The 20,940-nt window shown below is 40.0% G+C and overlaps 1 protein-coding gene across 1 annotated transcript in view; it reads left to right on the top strand.

The window, feature by feature from the left end:
- Window positions 1-20,940, top strand: part of CTNNA3 (catenin alpha 3) — a gene marked incomplete at both ends in the record, with an annotated part of 521,829 nt that overhangs the window by 46,750 nt on the left and 454,139 nt on the right. The window lies entirely within an intron of this gene.

Genomic DNA, 20,940 nt, shown 5'->3' with positions numbered 1-20,940 from the left:
TATCTTCAGCTACGAATTAAATTACAGTAACAACTAAGTAAGTAACGCTAAAAGGGCATGACTTAAAAAGCTGACAAAGGGGCACTTGCCAAGCACCACTGATTTTGTACCCGAACATTTGCTGTGGTATGTGTCCTATATGAATTTTGATGTTTAGGTATTTTATTTCAGTGGTATCTAGTGGCTCAGATTAGAACCCTATTCTTTCAGTAGACTAGAATGCAATTTCCACACACCCCCCCGGCAATGAAATATACTGATACTTCAGATTGTACGTTTATTCTAATGTCAGACAAACACAGAACTTGTGGAACGTAAATGGGATCTGAGTATAAAGAGAATGGTACTTACTGATGCAACAATAACTGGTAGTATGACAATTACAGTATTCTGTTAGGCAGCAATGCCCTGTCAAGGAGCTAAAAAAACTGTGTTTATATAGCAGGCGTGAGGTGAGCCTTAAAAGGAATAAATCATTTGGGGTTAATCGTTTTAGATTTCTCAGGAGAGTTTATTTAAAAAAAAAAAAAGACTACAAAGTATTTCTCAAGTGTATTTTAACAGTTGACATCACTGATAAAGCACAGTTAAGGAGTACAACTCTGTTTCATGTTGATGCTAGATGAAGCCGTGCTGCATGCTGAGCTCCCCGGGGCTGGGGCCGCTTTAAAAAAAATAGTGATTGATTACCCTGACCTGATTTAATCAGCTGCTAATCACCCATGTCATCCTAATGAATTCCTGTCCCACAGTCTGTCAGTGCTATGGTTAGTGCTGACACTAGTCTCTCCTTGCTGCTTCCCATTTATTCGCAAATGTTGACCTAAAGGATTGGCTATTCCCTAGCCAGGACCTTATAGAGTGCCGTTTTAGGAGAGCTCAGCTCTACTGCTCTAATCGCAACCAAGGAAGTAAGGAGTAAGGTGGAAGGAAGTATGGTGAAAAAGGGAGAGGCAGTTTTTCAGTGATGAACCAGCCAGAGTTCCAGGTGATATGTTAAAGGAGACACCTTGAATTTCACTCTGCTGCCTCTGCTCTCCAGCGACACTTCACTGGGCAGTTAAGTACACGTAGTGAAAAATGTCATTTTGCAGATAGCGTACTATCTTTTGAAGTAACAGTAGCTTTCGACTGGTCTTCAGGTATAATCCATAGCAGTGTACGTTTTAACTATTTAGCCCTAATCAAAGCTGTGGGAAAGCAGAAGATCGTTTCTTTCAGATACAATGTGCTCTACAAACAGGGGGGTCCTTGCCGAAGCTTTTTACTACAGCTTAATTTGTACCCACCAATGGGCAAAGGTGTGGCTGTTGTAACTGCCTATGTCAGTAAGCATATTGTGGATTAGGGAATGTGATGATTAAAGCAGACCTTAAGTAGCAGACTAGAATTCTAATGATGGAAAAATGGTGAGATGAGAGACTTCTGGAAAACCACTCCCATACAAGCCAGTATTTGGACTTGTTTCTGTCAAGAAGATACAGTGCAAATTTAGGGTGATGCAGAGATTCAAAGTGGAAAGATCCAGTGCTCAAAAGAGAAGCAAAATGATTTAGAAATAATTTGATTAAGGCCTTATTTCTTCAGCCTTTCCTTAGGCAAACCTGTTGCTAACTTTGAAGTGGTACTGGATTTTCTTGAGCAGAGACAGTAAGATCAGGCTGTCGGTCCTAATGATTCGGATTTTTAAAGAAAGAGGTGTTCTCCGAGCTGCTGAAGATGCAGTGACATTAACTAGACTTAGGTGCATGTGTTGAGAATCTAGGATTAGAGTGGTGTGACAAAGTGACTACTTACCCTTATTTCAATGATAACTTTTCTGGCCTAAGTAATCTGAGCTCCTCATACTTGCAAAGAAGACATAAATAAAGAGCATCTGATATGGAGGAATAACTGTGGGTGGGACAGGTACAGCGCTGTAAAGTAGATTGTATGATTTAGCCGAGAGTAAAGGTGAAATAATGGATCTGTGTATTAAAATGCACAAAGGAATAACTCTTCTGCTGCAGAGCCTAGACTCTCCGAAATGGCAGTCATTAGCTGTGACATTTCTGGTGCAGATAACTGCTGGAGTTGGTTGGATTTTTTTAATTAAAAAGTTATGTTTGGGTCTTTTTTTTTTTTTGTAAGAGCATGAGACAGACAGATTGACTGACTTCTATCCAAAAATAGTATTTGCTCTAAATTCAGATAAAAGTTCCTGTTCTATTTGATTTGTGAGGCTTAAACCAACATGGTCTAGTGAGTTTGATATTTGTAATTCTGGGTAATGTGTCTCTTCTCTTGACAAAGGTTTTTCAAAGTGCTTCATTTTCTGGTCCACTGCGAAATGGGAAAAATCGTGAGATCTCTGGGATGGTTTTAGAATTACAAGTGGTCGCCAGCACTGCTGATGTACAAACACAGGAGAAATCAGTGTGTTGCTGCATTAACATTATGTCTAGCGATCCAAAATATGTTAACTACTTTAAACGGATGATTTAAAAAAAAAAAAAATGCATTGAAACCAACTAAAGACAAGGTTCGTGGTACGCTGGCCTGTTAGCTGTAAAATCGTAACAGCACTGAAGTAATCACTTTGGTAGGATTCAGCCAGCCACAAAGAGAAATTCCGTTATAAAAGGCATACTTCATACCTCCAAATGCTGGTATCAAACAGACACCTATTAGCGTGGACTTTGGAAATCAACACTTTTAAACTGTTTCAGCATGCTCCAGTATTTTATAAGACCACAAAGAATTGCAAACCACTCCACTATCTTTTCTGAAAGTTGTCTGGGTTTGCTTTCTTCTGATAGTAGTCATGGCAGTCTGACCTCACCGGGAAGGTTCTGGCAGTCAGTGTGGGTCTGCATTCTGAGGTATTGCAAGGGGTTCCCGGGCAGTTTCTGTAGCTGAAGAGACACCACCTTTCCTGGAGAAAAAAGGGGCAACACGGTGCCGTGGCTGTAGGCTCCTGCTTAGTTCAAAACACAGGGGTAATTGAAGTACTGTCCCCTTACAAATTCTGCTGGTCTTGTTGCGGTGAGAGGCAGCTTGCTGCCCTGGGCATACAGCGCGTCAGATGACTGACAGTGGTTTGCCTCTGAGCTGATTTGCGGGGCTCCCCTGAGCCCCTTATACACGTCCAGGACACACACAGAATGAGACACAAGCCGCATTTCTGCGTGGCTTGCCTTGCCCACTTTCTGATCCACAGCTGAACTGTAATCAATGCAAATTTTGTCATTTGTACACCATCGGCTTCTTATTTGTGAATTCTCTCCGTAACAGAGAACGAGTCATAAATTTTAAGAAAAAACCCTAGATGAGTTTATGGTGCCTAATAAGGTAATCCCCATGTTACCCAAATGGCTTTGAGGTAAACTAAGTTTTTGAGAATAATCGGAAATGGCAAGAGAGCAGCGGTTTGAGAAACATATCTGAACTTGGCGTACTTCAAGTTTATATGACATTTTCTGATTAATGGAAGCTCCTCTGAATAGAGGATTGCTTTAGGATTACTTTTTAGTAAATTTCTGTATTGAGGAAATCATCAAGGATCACAAATGATCCACTTTGCAGGGGACTTCTTTTATACTGTCCTGCCTGCTTCCAATTAATACTTTGTTTTGTCCAATGTCTCTGTTACAATCGGTATCAATAGATCTGTATAACGCAGGTAGTCTGTGGAGACTGTTTTGAGAATTACCATCTTAGGTTGTCTGCCTTTCATTTCATTTTATTGATTTCAATACTTAGTTTCCATATTCTGAGCTGACTTTATTTATACTGGCTTAAGTCTGAAGTAGTTTCAGGAAGTTAATAGTGTTATAAACTTACCCCAATATAGCTAAGGCCAGAATCTATTCTAATTGGACAAGAGCAATTCCAGTAAATTAAATGTTTTCCAAGTAAATTGCTTGCCTCTTACTTTGAGGCCTGGCTTTGTTCACTACCAGCACACAATTCATGTGAATTGTACTCAGAATGAACATTAAGAAGACACGACAGTATTAGTATTACTGTAAAAGTCACTTTGAGATAATGGAAAAACTGTCTTACTTGGTGGCATGGGTAGACTTATTCCAGAGGTATTTTCTATGCAGAGAGTACCAAGATGGTGTGCAAGGGTGTGTTTTGTTTGGGGTTTTGTTTGTTTTTTTTGAGTATCTGTCGTTAAAATTTATTTCCTTCCTGAATAGTTTTGTGTTCAGGAGAGACGCAAAGCATTCTGCCTTTTAGAAGAGCCCAAAGAATAGTAGAACAGTGTTTCCAAGAGAGGTGGGAAGAGAGAGTAAACAAAGAATTGAAAGTACAAACGTAGAGAAGACAAGGTACAGCCTCAAACTTGATCACAATCCTTGTTTGTGATTGTTTCTTCTGCTGATTATTCTGACCAAGAAATTTGATCTGATCTTTAACAGGATCAGATCATACTTATTTCATATATATGTGAAGCTACATGAAAATTTGCTTGTTTTGGTTTGCTTGTTGGAGGCATTTGGATAGATATCCTTTCCTGTTTTGAAAAACTCCTGTTAGAATGGAGAACGTCAGGGAGGGAAAAGAAGCAGCAGTAATATGGGGCGGGAAGACGGTTGGGAGAGAATCGGAGGAAATCTCTCTTCTTTCTTTTAAGTGGCAACTTAAATTTAAGTGGCAATTTTGGGGCAACCCAAAATGTGCCTGTGGATGTGGAAGTTTGTATGGGTTTTCTGTGGTTGTCAATAAGAGCCGTTTGCATTAGAAAAGTCTAGAACATTAGAAAAGTCTAAAGGTAAGTGCAAATGTCACCAGAGAACCTGTGACTTTTCAAGCCTAGTGCTCAGTGGGGGGACATCCTCTTGCAAATGAAGGCTGTGCCTGAAGCCCTTTTGCCTCAGAGCCGTGGTAGGCCTGTGGTTGTGGGCTATGTGGGTCTTAAGGCCCACTTCTGCTGTGCGTAGGAAGGTTGGGAATATTTTCTTTGCCTTCCTGTTTCCTTAAATGCCTTTTTCCACTTCTATAAAAGAGTAAATGATACAGTCTTCAGTATCCTTTAGTATTTTTCCCTTTTTGCTAAACTGTGGCGTTCTACCTGGAGAGCAGGTTATATTCTGTTGGCTGTTTTTATTGGAGTAATAGAACTTCTGGTCGTGAGTTGGGTGCTGTATAACTTGTCTCAGAACCAGGCAAGGAAGATCAAACCTTTCTATGTTCAAAAAGCCATCAGTCAGATTAAGTGTAAATTAGGTTTCCCGTGGTTCAAACCACATCTCAGGAAGTTATCATTAACATATCTTTGATGGACAGAGAAGTAGCTGAGGAGTATTTGAAGGAATCATAGATTAATTAGGTTGGAAAAGACCCTTAAGATCATTGAGTCCAGCTGTTAGCCTGACACTACCAAATCCATCACTAAACCACGTCCCTAAGCACCTCTTTGAAGACGCTCTTTGGGAGCGTGTTCATCTTTTATGGCTCTGACTTTGCCTGATAGAAAATATTTTATCGATGGAGATTTTACATGATACGTATGAGAACCAACATGTAGCATGTTTAAAGCAGTCAGCACGCTTCGGAAGGAATGTCTTATTGTTCATGTCAAGATATAGCTAAACTATTGCAGGGCAATCTTAAAAATTAAATTAGGCTGAAAATAACAGGGTCAATTGATAACAGAAGTTTCTGTGATTGTGGCAATCTATTCTCTGTACTAAACCAAAACCTTTCTAGTTCTGATAAGTCTTATTTTGAAAGAAAAAAAGAACAAGAGAAAGAACGAAAAAATTAGAGATGCTAAGTATAGTTGAAGTATACGTGATTGTCCTGGTTCCGGCAAGGATGGGGTTAATTTCCAAGGAGCCGGCAGGGGAGGCACGTATTCCATCCCACGTGACCCACGCCCCGCTATAAAAGGCGCTAGCCGGGGAGAGGGAGTCAGTCGCCACTCGGGGGTGGGCTGAGGCGGTGCGGGTCCGGTCGGTGCGCTTCGCGGCGGTACTGTAATCGCGTTCTTGTATTCCTTTACCGGTGTTATTGTTTTTCTTTTTTCTTCCCTTTGGCGGTTCTGTTAAATTATAATATTTCAACCCACGAGTTTTGCCCCTTTTTCTGCTGATTTTTCCCACGGCTGTGGGAGTCGAGCAAGCGGCTGCGTGGTTCTCTGTTGCTGGCTGAGGCCAAACCACGACAATGATTAACAGAGGAATAACAGAAAAATAACATTTCCTCTTTTACAGGAATGATGAGTGTTTTGACAGGTGTGGTACATTTATCACAACACTTGTCTCTGTCATACATATAATATTTTTCTTTTCTACTTCTGTTTGCTTTCTCCATTGTATTTGCTATTTTAGTTTTTAGAAAACTATGGTGTTGCATGCATCAATGGGGTTGTGTTCTTCCTGACTTCCATTCTAGTCTACTTCCCCAGGTGATGCGCTGTAGTTATTGTAAGATTCTGAATACTGGAAACGGATCATGAACTCGTCAGGAATCACTTCCAGCAAATAAAAGTGCTAAGCTTTTCTCCATAGACCTAGTCCTACTGTATTTATGCCAGACAATTTTGAGCCTGGAGCTCTGCCAGTAGACAAGGTCCCTGCAGTCAGAAGCTTTCTGCCTTCTCTTTGGAAACTATATCCTCTTTTATCATATGTTTAGATAAGAACCTTGGGGGTAAAGATCCTGACGTACCATATGCATTGCACAATGCCAAAAGCATCCAGTGCTTAAAACAATCTAAGTCTTCAAAACCTTCATCATAGCGCTCTGGACTGTGAATGTCAAGAGGCTGTGGAGCTGCCAATTGTCTGGCTTTTCCTGGGCTTGCTCTGGCCTTGGAGAATGGTTTTTCACACAGTGCTCTTTTTTTTTAAGGGAGAAAAGTCTTAGCTGTCTTGATTTTGGGCTACTTCCTTCTGTTTGCCTTTAAAAAACAGATGATGATTATTTTTTCTTGAGGCACCCTTTTTTTCCCCCCACCTCATGTATATCCGCCTCCCAATTCTCCCTTACATCTTTATGTTCCTAAGTGATTGGTGTATAAGGAAGAAGGAGAATATTAAAACAAAAATTATGTAAAAGAGAACGTAAATGGACCCCCTACGTGTGGAGAACTCTGCTAACAAGGTGCTACATTTGGTTGCAGAGAGCATAGATGGACATGAAGAGCTGCAGGATGTTACAGGTTGTGGCTTGCTCAGGGTGCAGTATACACTGATTCCAAGCAAAGCACCAGTACTTTACCTTGCTTTGAGTAGATTTTATCCAGTTCTGTCCTTAAATGTGCAGTTATAGCCCCTGGTAGTTCATCTATTAGTTGACTAGGCTTCCACAGCCGGCCTTAGGCATGTCACCACGAGCAATTGCTGAGATTGGCTGAATGAAGGGTTGTAGTATTCGCGTCCTCTCTGCCCGTGCTTCAGGTTGCATCAGGCGTAAGAGCAGATCTCCTCTAGCATTCCCTGTGAGGCTGGGTTACTTCCATGTACCAGACTCTGCTTTTATGGAGTCCCCCAAGACCCTGTGGAACACTGCAGCATGCCGTTGTGTCTTGGCCTTTTGCCTTCCTTCTCTCCGTCCTCAGACGGCTCTCCAAAAAACGGCTGACACGATACATTTTTCTGTATCCTGATGCTGGGCTACCGTGCACAGCTGAGTGGATCTATTTAATGTGGGAAAGTTCAGGGATACTGAAGATGTACTATGCACTCTGTAGTATTTTATGTAGCTGGGTATGAGGGGGAGGGGTGTGGTAGCAGATATGCTCTATAACTTTCTGAGGGCAGGTGGAAGGGGGGTACTTCAGTGTTTTTTGTGACACAGAATGTGTCTACCTGCCCCTGGCTTCCCTGTCCTCGCACTTTTCTTCGGCCTTGGACAACACGTCCAATAGAGCCCTGTGAAATCTGAGAGGCAAGTGAGAACTCTCTTTTGAGACTGGATTGAATATGCTTTGGGGAAACTTTTGCTCACAGGACCCCAGTAATTGGCTGATTATTTCTAGTGCCTTCATCCATCTACAACTGCCTGAAGTGCTATGGCTCCCTGCCAGCTTCATTTCCTTAGGACTGACTGTGCTGAAGACCTGATCTTGGTCCTCGAACCACGAACACAAACTAGGCTTACCAAAATTATTTGTCTGTGCTGCTGGGAGCATTTAGGACTAACGATTTTCACCTGAAAAGGGCCTATTAGTGTTTCTTTTGTGTTCTAGAGAGAAATGCAGAAGTCTGGGAGGAGAAAACTAAGTGTTTGTAGGCCACGGAACACAGAATTTACTCATAAGACAACAGTGATTTCGTGCTAGATAGCTGGTTGATAATTCTCTGTTAAATTCTAATTAGTTGTCACCAAAAAAAAAGGTAGTTTTTCTAGTTTTCAACCTTGTTTCTTTTTCATTTCTTTTACTCCATGTAGCAATGGTGGGAGTAAAATCCAAAATGCTCCTTTTTGGCTCTTAACAGTCAAGGGGTGCAAAGATAAATATATGAACAGAGTTAATTGAAAACTGCCTGAGAGCAGGAGAATCAGCAGCAGCAAAGCACTGAAACAATGAGCTTCATCAATTACAAAGGACAACTTAAAAATCTTTAAAACCTGGCAGGCCAGTTCATAGCTTCAAAGTGATTTCCTGGCACACACTATATGTACTTGCAAATGAAAATGGAGGACAAGGATGACTTAACAAAGAACACTAGTTATTTTCTGTAAGGTTTGTATATCAGATGTGAAGTTTGTTATCATGAGTTTTCCTCTGATTTTCACCACTTAAGAAATAATTTCCAGATTCTATCTGGGACCACCATTTTGATGAATGCAACTTAGAGGTCAAGCATGGGCAGACTGCTGGTGATATCTTCCCCCCCCGCTGCTTTTTTTCTTCCATTTACCAGTCTGTTGCTGAGCAAGCTGCTTAGCCTTGCCAGTAAAGTGTCAAAGCAAATCTGATTTTTGTTGCTGTCGAACTACCTGTAACATACATGTCCAGGTGAGGGAGAGAAAAATATACAAAAGAAAAAAAAAGATATGAACCAGCATGCATCTTCCTGCTGCCACTGTGAGAACCAGCTATTACATGTTACTCCCTCCTCTCAGTAAATCACCGCAGTGAAGGCTGTAAGAAAACGAAATACATCAAGGTTCCATCTTATTTCTTGTATGAATGTGGTTGTGCTAAAATGAATGTTCTCACTGCCGAATGAGAAAAACAATCACAAGCCTAGATGTCTCTGAAGATAAAATAGAAATACATTACCTTGTGGAATGTACAACTGAAAAATCTGCCGTATTCTCATCATTAATACGTGAACATAGAAACTCCCTGGTGATCTAATAACCCTAAAATAAGCCAACACTTTTCCCACTAATGAACTGAAAACACATTTTTCTTGTATATATCATAGAATCATAGAATGGTTTAGGCTGGAAAGGACCTTGAAGATCATCGAGTTCCAACCCCCATATGTTATCAGTTATAGAGTTGGCCAGGTATTTCATATTGGAGTAATCTGATGGGAGAAAAACATTCCGTCCTTAAATTAAGAGGGTCTTTATCATGTGGAATTGCACTTCAAGGGCATCAGACTGACTAAATTCAAGCTATTAAGACATGGATACTTTATGTCTTAAACTGTGGCATTCAGCTGAATTCAGCGCAGCTAAAGATGTAATATGAGGACAGGAAAAAAGGAGTAGACTATTCAGAACATACAGAAAGTCAGAAATGGGGAGGCAACGAAGCATTTACTAGAACTTGCATTGAGCAAATTGGATTTCTATCAAATGTTAGGCTTTTCTTACTGGTATCGACTAGTCTAAATAAAGTAGTGGGCCCTGATAGCTTCTTAAATTCGTAACAACATTCTGTTTATAGTAGTACTCCTGGAAAAATACTCGTGACATATACTGTTGCTTAAACTCAAATCAGTCTCATTCCTCCAGATGGCAAAGATCCGGTCCTTTGGAGTTCATGCAGATATGTTGTGTTAAGGCAGGTTGCAGAATACTAGCTATATCAAAAACTGCTCTCCTTCAAGTAGGCAGGACATTTATTCAGTGCTCTAAATGTAGCTAAGTGCATTTGTTTGTGAGGAACTGCATTTTACCTTTATTTTGCATGCAGGTGTCATTCATGACTGTGTGTTGGTACCTTAATGTTAGACTACTGTTTTGCTTTAATGTAGATGAAGTGTATTTAATATCTTCTAATTGTCATCTTCCTCTCTGGAAGTGCTCCACATACTTTGTAAGACTATATATGAGACTTCCATAAATGAACAAGCAGGGGAGTCAAAATATATATTAATCTCATAAGTTGGTCTTGAGGAATGAGTGTTGTTTCAAGAAGAGTTGAATGCAAAATGAAGACAGAGATTTTTTTTCATTTGTTTTTCCACATCATGGAGCATACCCTGAGTAGGGCAACAGTCTGCATTACAATTAGGCAAAAGAGAGAGGAAAGCATCTATTTTAGGTTAGAAGACTAGACCAGCTAAAGAGAAAAAATCTAGAAGCATATTGCAGATAAGAACATATTATATTTCGGATGATGATTTTACTGTGACTGTGAAATTCCCCCCAGCCGACTCGGTTTGGGCCAGCGCATTTACAGCATGTATTACAGACAGAGCTCGTAATGTACAAACTTGAAACTACTGTTTCAAATAAATGTTACAACAAAGTACTGAGATCCAAATCATTTGCAGCGTTTAGGATATAGTTGTTCACAACAATGCACTCTTGAAGTATTTAATGACATTTATATAGCCTTTCATTTGTAACCCTACTATGTGTGTAGGAGTGAAAAGAGGTGATAGCCTACTAGTAGAGCAAACCAGAGGTGTTTGTGCTCTGGAAATGCTTCCAGTTCTCTCTGTGGTTCCAGTTGTTTCTTCTATGGTTTACCAACTTCAGGTTCACCCCTAAACAAGTCTCTGACAGCCATTTGCACCATCCAGAGATGCTGTGAATTTCATGGAAGAAAAATATGGTGATGTCTGAAATTGACTGTAGAATCTCCAGATCACTGCGGACAGGCCACCTCAAATTTTTCTTTCTCTCTCCTATCAAGAACATTAAAAAAAAAAAAATCATAAATTTCTTAACATAACCACACAAGCGAAGTTCTCCATATGGGTACAGTTTATACCAACAAGGAGAGTTTATTTGGTGATATAAATGATACCTTTTCTGGACAGAATTTTGTTGGTATTAATATATTGATGAAGCCTTTATGTTGTAATAGTCTTTGTGTCAAACTACTTTGGGAGTTACCATGAGTATGGAAAAAATCTAAAGAAAAAATATATTTAAATCTATTTGTTGTTTTTTTTTGTTTTTTTTTTGTTTTGTTTTGTTTTGTTTTTGTTTTTGTTTTGAAACATAAACTAAAAGGTACATCAAGAGAACATTGTGCTGGTTTTCCACTAAATAATTAGATAAATTTATTTGTTGCCTCAGTCTTCACTGGCAGTCTCTCTTCCCACACTTCTCAAGTGGATGGGCCACAAGGCAGGGACTGGGATGCCATCGTCCAGAGAGACCTGGACAAGCTTGAGAAGTGGGCCTGTGTGAACCTCATGAGGTTCAACAGGGCCAAGTGCAGAGACCTTATTGCAGCCTTTCAGTACTTAAAGGGGGCTTATGAGAAAGGTGGGAACAGACTTTTTAGCAGGGCCTGTTGGGATAGGACAATGAGTAATGGCTTTAAACTGAGAGAGGGTAGATTCAGACTAGAAACAAGGAAGAAATACGTTACGTTGAGGGTAGTGAAACACTGGCCCGGGTTGCCCAGAGAGGTGGTAGACGTCCTATCCCTGGAAACATTCAAGGCCAGGTTGGACAGGGCTCTGAGCAACCTGATGTACTTGAAGATGTCCCTGCCTATTGCAGGGGAAATAGACAGTCTTTAAAGGTCCCTTCCAACCCAAACCATTCTGTGATTCTATAAACTATATCAATAATGTCAGAGTATGACCTACTCTGACGGTTGTCTTTGTCTAAAATTTTGTTAAAACCTTCAGTGACAGATTCCACAACATCCCTGGCTGTCCTTATGTTTCACTGAAAGTTCCTTTTTCCTAACTTTAATCTGAATCCTCCTTAATACTTTTAAGATCATTGCATCTTGTACTTTCTACTATGGACATAAGGATCAGATTATTCCTTTTTGCTTTGCTGCAGTCTTGTGTGTATTATCGTGCTTTCTCTCAGGCTTCTCTGCTTTAAAACAACTAGCCACAAATCATTCGGCCTTTCCTCTTAGGGCATGCTTTTGACGTCTTCTGTTATATCCTGGGGCTCAAATGAGTCTACTCCTTTATTAAAGGATGCTGTTGATAAGTGGAATGGAAGGATTTCTTCTGGTGTCTTCTGTTTACACGTATGTGATTTGTCTTTTCTTGTAAGCACAATCATCTTTATGATCCTTGAACAATTTCCTGTGAAGTGTTGCCTAATTGCTTTTTCTAATCATACGTTGCACAGCTGACTGTTCCTGCCTACATATGATAATTTGTACTCATCCTTACTGAACCATGTCCTCTCTGAGAACATCACACCTATTTATAAACATTATTTTGAGTTCACATCCTGCCCTCCAGTGCCCTAACAGTTCCTTGTCCTACCCCCACGAGAAATCCCTTTCTGTTTTCATATCCAAGTGATGTTGCATAGCGAGGCACCCAAAACAGACCCCTGCATGCTTCTGTAGTGGTAGTGAATCATTGATAATTGCTCTTAAGAAATCTCCATTGATTCCATAGTAATTTCATCTATTTGGTTGCCTCATTTATATGTGAGAAAGTCACACGAGCCTGTCAGAAATCTAGTCATATTATGAGACATTTGATACTAATCCTATGACTACAAGAACAGAGGGAGAAGGAAATTAGACTTATTTGCCAAGATTTGCTCTGGACAAACCCGTGGTGGCTATTACTCATTCCTGTGTTTATTTCTGGATAACTAAGTAGTGTACATGCTTATTTGTTCTATTTTTTTCCCCAGGGATTTAAGTGTAATTGAGTGGTCTAATTCCTTGGTTCCTCTCTTTGAAAAAGGACGAGTTAAGTTTGTTCCCTTTGTCTTCCATTGTCATGCAGATCCCCATGCTCTCTCACAGGGCAACACTGATACCAAAGAGCATTTAATGGCTTTGTCATCAATTGGCGAGTTCTCTGTTGTCATAGGACGATGTTTATTCAACCCAGCTGCCTTAATGGAACACCTTGATGTTTATTCTGCAGATTTTCATCCTGCCTTTCCAAGAGTAGTGAATGCCATCGAGAAACTGAAGTGGCTTTCAGAACTTCACGTAGTTTCTCTACATTGGTTAAAATCAAATCTAAGCGTTTCCCTCTCACCACTTGTTCCACCTTCCGTATCAAACACTCAGGCATTTCAAGATCCTGCTGAACTTTTTCTGTGTTACTATATTCCCTTCCCCACTGGGTAGTTGAAAGCCTATGCTGTAGGTCCTGTGCTTTGGATGCTTCTACCAGCTTTAGACAGAAAAATTTCCCTTGTATTGTGTTCTCGGTATTGTTTGCTGTACAAATCTTTCTCTCCCCTGCCGGTTCAGGCTTGCAGAACTCCTGTTTGCAGCAGCTTGTTTGCAGGTCTTGCTGGGACACGGGACTGCTGGGTTTTAATGTCCTCATTCACACACCTGTCAAGATTCCTATATTATATAAGCTTTGTGTAAAAGCTTATGCAACATTATGATCTGTAAAGTGTTACACTCTAAGGAACTTTGGCAAAGTTCTTTATCAAAAATATTATAAAACCTAACATTTTCATATTTGTGCATGAGAAGCAATATTTATATTTGGACTAGGTCTAAGTGCTGACTTTTTATCTCTGGAAATAATAAAAATTTGGCTTGGAATCTGAAATACTTAAGGGATGTTATTTTCAAAGACTGTGCCAAGTTCTTTGTCGCTGTCTCATAGATCTACAGCTCGGTATGTTTTTATTGGTTGAAATCATCACCTAGTAAAGTGATGCATGATTCTTAGCCATAATTGAAGGAGAAAAGACATTCCCTAATTTTCTGGGAAGTAACATATCTGAATATTCTACGGAAGAACCAAGAATTATAGAGGATGCTTCATTTGTTGAACACTACAAAAGGTGATATATGTGCTATTTTGATATGACCTTCCTTTCTTTTTTTGAGTAAACCAGTCCGGACCAGAAGAGAGGGGTGGTGTTAGAATAAGATTTTTCTTACTGAAAAGTGAAGAAAAAGAAAGAGTAGAGGGAGATATGTATATAGATGTCTTGTAAACACTTTCAAATTTGCTTTCTCACAGCTTTCTCGTGTGACCTTTAGGAAGCCTCTTAGTACCAGACCTACTGAGGGACATCACTAAATGACTCCATCCAAAAGTTAAAAATCTATAGGTGTATAAGGACTTGCTGGTAAAATTCTGTGGATACTTGAGGTTCCTTTTGTCAGACTACGATAGATTTATGTCAGACTAGGTAAGTCCTGTCAGCGTAGGAGGATAAGAAGACAGGAGGTTGGCCCCTATACTAGCCCAGTCTGGTATGGGATCTTCATATTAGGAATTTGCTTTCACTTGTCTCACCTGGGTGAACAGGTTCAGTGAAGTTCAGTCAAACCATTACAGGGTCAGAGGCAGCATAAAACATATAGCATGAGCCACCTTTTTTGTTTGTGGTTTACTTATTTAATTAAAAAAAAAAAGAGAGAGAGAAAATTTTTCAGATGCAGAAATAATGCAAGTTAGAAGTGGAATAACAGTTTGGAATGTAGAGCCCTAATTAGGAAAGACTGTCTAATGAATGCTGTTATGTCATGGTGAAAATGACAGTAATAGTAGTTGGTAAAAGAGTATCTGAAGGGAATGCTATATTGTATTGATCCAAGCCTGACAGACTTACAGTGGTTTCTCACAGAAAAATATATTCTCTTATACAATGTTTCTCTACCTTGGCACTTCATAAAAGTCAGGTTGGATGAAATTCAAAGCTTTGCAAAATGACTGAGCTGTGAACAGAAAATGGTTTGAGAACATAATGCTTGGGAACGATGGACAAATCCTGCAGCAACGCTGTTCCTGAACTGCTTGCTCCAGGAACCCTTAGCACACAACAGCAAAAGAAGACTCCGCCAGAAGCAGTTGTGTCGACTTGTTGTATTTTTCTAAGGCTGTTGTGTTGCAGTTACCAGGCCCATACTTCTTGCCCATACTTCAGTGCTTTGGTAGATAGAACATTCACATAGGAAGTAGAAAACTTGGATTTATTGCACTCCTTAAACCTGAGAAAGTTAGTGCAAGATGTAGGTTTTGTTTTTTTTTTTTTTTTTCTTACGTGGATACTCGTAACTGCCTGGCCAGAGATTAGGAGGTGTAGAGGTAGGGATTGCTGTGTCTCCTATGAAACTCAAGTTCTGTAACCAGTTAGGGTTATGTAACAGGTAAGCTTCATAGCTCATCCCTGGCTAACAATCGTGTTTTAAGGGAAGAACTCGTAAGCCCTATTCGTGTGGGTTCTGTCACTTGAATTGTAGGTACCCATTCAGCCTTCGGGTTCCAGCTGTTTGAGGGTCCTGCTAAGCTGGATCAATGCTACACAGGGCTGAAACAAAACCCTAAAGATAGAAATCAGTGTTGCATACACTAGCAAATTCCTTGTTAGCCTTGTCTTGAATCCAAGACAATATTCTGACTTTGCAGTTTGTGACATTGAGTTGGGCTCTTTGTTCTTCTTTTTGTTTTGTCTCCTTAACATCCCCCCCCGCACATATTCTGCATGAAGTTGCATTTTAAATTTTCCATTTGCATAATTTTACCCGTGTGCAGTTTCCATCTAAAACTCGCTCTACACAGCACTTAAATTTTTAATCCAATCACTCTGCTTCAGTTTTTGTTCAATCTGTCTCCTTCCTTCTTGAAGACTTTGTCATCTGTCATCAACACCTCGTTTCTGTTTGTTCGTTCTAAAGGTATTTACTCATTCATTTTGCTCACAGAAAGGTATTTATCACATTAGAGTTAAACAAACATAGCAATTACACCCACACATATACTGTTTCACTTCTGTCCCCGCACGAAAGACACAATACTGTTGGGTGTTGTATTGGGTTTGTGTGGAAAGGTTTTGGTAGCAGGAGGCTACAGGGGTGGCTTCTGTGAGAAGCTGCTAGAAGCTTCCCCTGTGTCCTACAGAGCCAATGCCAGCTGGCTGCAAGACGTACCTGCTGCTGGCCATTCTCCAGCCTCTTCTGGAAGTAAGCAAGCCTGCTGCTGAATTTCTTGTTTGCAGAAACCGAGTTGTGCTCCAGCCCAGTACCTAGTTGTCCTCAGAAACACTAGTTGCATTCTCCGAACTGTTCACATACTCACAAACCATTGCAGGAAGTGGCGAAGGCAAAGGGCAAGCATGAGGCAGAAGTCCTTGGAGCTGATGGTGTCAACAACTTTGATATATACTTTGAGTAATAGCGTGCTGGTTTGATTAGTTATTGATCCTCTTTACTGACTGATACAGATATTACACTATGCTTCTAGCAAGGGCAGACACTAGATAGAAGTATTATACGTTCCTTCATACATCTAGATGAGTAAGCTAATGTTGTTAGTCTTTGCTTGGGCCTCTTGAAAAAATAGTGCAGTATTTCTCCTCTTCTGTTAAGTTAGTAGAGGCCAAGAAATTGTTTCAGGATCTGAACAGAGTGTGCAGCGTTACATTTAACTTCCTTGCTGATTATTAGTTTATAGACAAATAACAGATACGCCAGAAATGAGCAGCTCGCCATGTCTCTGGGTAAGATTCCTGGCAAAGGTTATATTTTCACTAATAGTAATAGCCACGCGTTCTTAGAGCAGTACTTTGCATGTCAAGGATCCAAACCTAAATGGAGGGGCTAAAGTCCATGGAATGAAAATTTAATTGCAGACCAAAACTTTGGAGATGTTGATTATGTTTATGCTAAATTGATTGATAGAGTATAGGTACAGAGACAGCATAAGGAGTAATAATATCTCTTTATTTTCTTCTCTTCTCCCCCCTCCCTCCCCTTCATTTTGCAAATAGGTTATCAGTTGTAAACACTAGCAAAACGATAGCCAAGTGTCCTCATACCCTTGAGCCGATCCCCTCTGAATTCAATGGGAAGTGTCTGTTAGAGCAGCGGACTACATTTTATCACAGGAAGGGTGGATAGATTCATTACTATGGTATGTATAGAATTGAAGCTAGGAGGTCAGGGAAAGGAGTTAGTGAGAAAGATAATTGAAAGCATGCTAAAGAGTTCGTGATCCTGGCCTTGGCTACTTTCTTGACTTATTGGAAATGAAATGGGAAGGTTTTTATGTTGCCCTGGAAAATGATTCATTAGAATTTCAAAGAGCTAGCTGAGAAGCCTTTGAGAGTCTTGCAAAGGTTAGAACAAATGAAGATTAATTTAAAGAAGTGTGTGTATCTCTGCCTGCACACTGCATGAATCTTGTCTAATCTTTTTCCACCACTATTGTCAGCAGTAAGGATAGTCCAGAAAGGCAGTGTACTCCCTTTCCAAGTGTCCTTAATAGTTTAGGAGAGAAATGACAGATGCTTCTGACATAGTTGTGAAATTAAAACAGTTGTCAGGGGAGGGAGGAAAGAAGGCAATTCTGAAAATAAAATATGAACAGAAAGAATATAAAACAGATTTGAGGACTATTGGACTTCTCAAAAGAAGATGGAGGAGAGAAATATTTATAGAAAATTCAAAATAATTTCAACACATTCTCTCTGTCCTTTCTTCGCTGCTTTTAGTAGTCTCAGTAAGATAACTCTTAAAATATTTGTCTGTAAGTAGAGTTAAACCTTAACCCAACTTACAGGAGTCTTGAAAGGAGTGTTACTAGGAATGAGACTTTAAAAAATGTTATTAGAGATAACACCTTCAAGTTTTTATGCAGGGAACTGTCACCTATCCACTGAGCGCAGGTACCCTTCCCTTCCCCTCCAGTACCCGTGGAGGAAGCAGAACTGAGGACACCGACCACCCGCGTTACCTTAGCAGTCTGCGGGCTGCTGGTAAGCGAGTCTGCCATAGGTGCAACTGTACTAGTGACCTGCAAGGCTATTGTTCATACATCTGTTCCTGCTACTCTGTATTACTCTTATTCTCATGGTCCCACAGTTTATGGATCTCTTCTCAGGGCGGACTGCCCAGTATAGGATGAGGGCTGTCAGTAGGGTTCATGCGCATCTGAGTGGCGTATGAGTTCGGTATTGTCAATGTGAGCTCAGGAGAGGCAGTACTAGCACTGGAGGGAATTGTTCTATAAAATTTTCTGGCGCAGACAAGATTTATTTAGTTAGAAAATCAAAGTTAAAAGCTGAAGCATGTCCATTACTTAAATATTAAAATGCATGCTTGCCTTTTAGCAAGATGTGCTTAATTGTAATACTTAATGCTCTTTTTTTGAAGGAAGAATAGAATGTAACTAGTTAAACCTTATAAACGTTTTAAATTAGACATTTTACCATGCATACAAATTTTACTAGGTTCATACATACTATAAGAATGGTTTGTGAAATTTTATATAAAGACTTTACACTCTTTATAAGTCTTTACACTCTTTATAAGTCTTTACACTCTTTATAAGTCTTTACACTCTTTATAAGTCTTTACACTCTTTATAAGTCTTTATATTCTTGTATAATAATCTTGCTGCAATATTATTTTATATGTCACAAAAATGTCACAATGATTTATTTATGACTACCAGCTCCTCTCGTTTCTCCTTACAATTGTAGAATCGCAGAATAATTCAGATTGGAGGAGACCTTATGAGAGTTGTAGTGCAACCTACTGCTCAAAGCAGGGTCAGCTTGGGAGTCAGATGAGATTGCTCAGGGCAATATCCAGTTGTATCTTGGAAATGTTTGAGGATAGAGACTGCACAACTTCTCTGGGCAAACACACTGTTGGGTTGTCCTCCTGGAGAGAAAGATTTTGCTTAAATCCAGTCTGGACCTTTCTTTTTTCAACTTATGCCTGTTGTCTCTGTTAGGTGCACCCAAAGCTGTTTCTTCCCCAGGCTGAGCAAGCCCCGTTTTCTCAGCCACTCCCTCCAGGGAAGTGCTCCAGCCCCCTGGCAATTTGATGGCCCTAAACTTACATCACCACAGCTTACCAATGTCTTTCTGGTACCAGAGAGCCCAAACCTAGACACAGTCTTCTAGATGTGGTCTAACAAGCCCCAAGTAAAAGGGAATGCTGCTCACTTTCCTTGACCCCTCTGGCTATTATTCCGTTAATACAGCCCAGGATACTTCTGATCCCTCAGTTCCTTAAGAATCTTCCCAGAGAAGGACTTTGGCACTATACCTGCAAGCTCATATCTTCATTGGCATGACTAGTGTCAGAGAAGTAAGAGTTCCAAGGGCTGTGGCTTTCTCCTATATTGTGTGTGTAAATTATACAGCAAATCCCCTTTCTGTGGAAGATGCGTTTAGGTAGAATATAGTGCATAGACTTTATAAATTCTGTTGTATAAATAGAATGGTGTCTCTGTTTATGGTTCAGGTGTTAAAGGCAGTATCAGAAAGCTGTTTTCTGTATTTCTTAACACATGAAGAAACTTTTGCCTACAACCTTGTACACCGTTTCCTTTTGTAACTTGCAGCAGTGGCAGACCAAATGACTTAAAATTCAGTAGGTTGGGAGAATCAGGGGCCAGTCCAACATATGGTTGTCTTGAGTGGAAGAGACTTTAATCGTATTGAAAAATTGTTTTGCAGTTGCCTTAGAAGATGAATTATTTTCCAGTATGTCTAATCCATAGACTTTTTCGAGTATAAGAGAGTTGTCTCAAAACCAAAAGAAGCAAATACTTGCTTGGCTTGTAAGAAATGCCATCTCCTGGCTTGTGTTTTGTAACTTATAAGAAGAATTCTAAATAAATCAATCGGTATCCTTGTTCTTTGTTGTAATGGGACTGGGAACAGCTAGATAGGAACGTGTGATAGTGTTTCACAGTAGGCAATTCCTCTATGTTTGTTACCTCCGTAACACGTTGTGAGATCCTGACAAGTGGTGCTTGTAATCAGGGTGGCCCGAGAAGGGGGAAAGGCAGTCTGCCCGATTATAGAATTGTTTACTTGTGTTGGTTCCCTCATCTCTCTGGAAAGAGTTTTGTTTTCCTGACAACATCTGATTCTTTGGGCACCTTTGAGTACTACTGAGGGGCCACCTATTTTTTTGCCCATTTCTGAAACTTTACTTTTAATACTTTGTCCTCACTGCTGTTCTTATTTTTATGTTAGGTCCTCGGAAGCATTGTCCCTGCAGCTCAGCAGAGGGGCAGCCCTGGGACAGTTTGCACTTTCTATGGCTCAGCCCCTTTATCCAGAAGAATTAGTGCTAGTAAAATTTTTACCAGGTGTTCTAGTTTGATACCTGTACTCCTTTGCTGCAAAAATTATTTGTGTAAATGTTTACTTGGAAGAACTGTAGGACTCATAGCCATGTGGTTGTAGACCTATTCATAGTGTACTAATAAATAACTTGTGAAAATACTGCAGTTTTTGTAAGAGAATATCTGCCACCCTCACTGTTAAATCTTTCCATAGATACGGGGAGAGACTTGGAGAAGTTTGTGAATTGACAGGTTTTACCTGTAAATCGTAATTCGTTGTGACATTAATGAGAATTTGTGTCGCATAGAGGAAAAGTTATTTTCGTAATAGAAAATATAAAATTGTATTTTCGTATCATGTCTGTTCAGCATAATCCTGTCTTGACAGGAAGAGAAGAATGCGGCTGCTGCACTGGTAACAGAAGAATGGATGGCAATATCTCTCTGCTACAGAGAATCATTTACTGTTGCTTTTTTTTAATACCATTTTTAAAGAGGAACAAATCAGAAGTTTTAGGTATAAATACTTTATGAACAAGACTTTGGGACAGCTCTAGTAGTAACCATACCTGTTTCCCATGAGCGTTTT

The sequence above is a fragment of the Vanellus vanellus genome (assembly GCF_965231255.1).
Source record: "Vanellus vanellus genome assembly, chromosome: 7".
NCBI lineage: Eukaryota > Metazoa > Chordata > Aves > Charadriiformes > Charadriidae > Vanellus > Vanellus vanellus.
The sequence above is the reverse complement of the archived record's forward strand: the minus strand, read 5'-3'. Positions and strand labels throughout refer to the sequence as shown.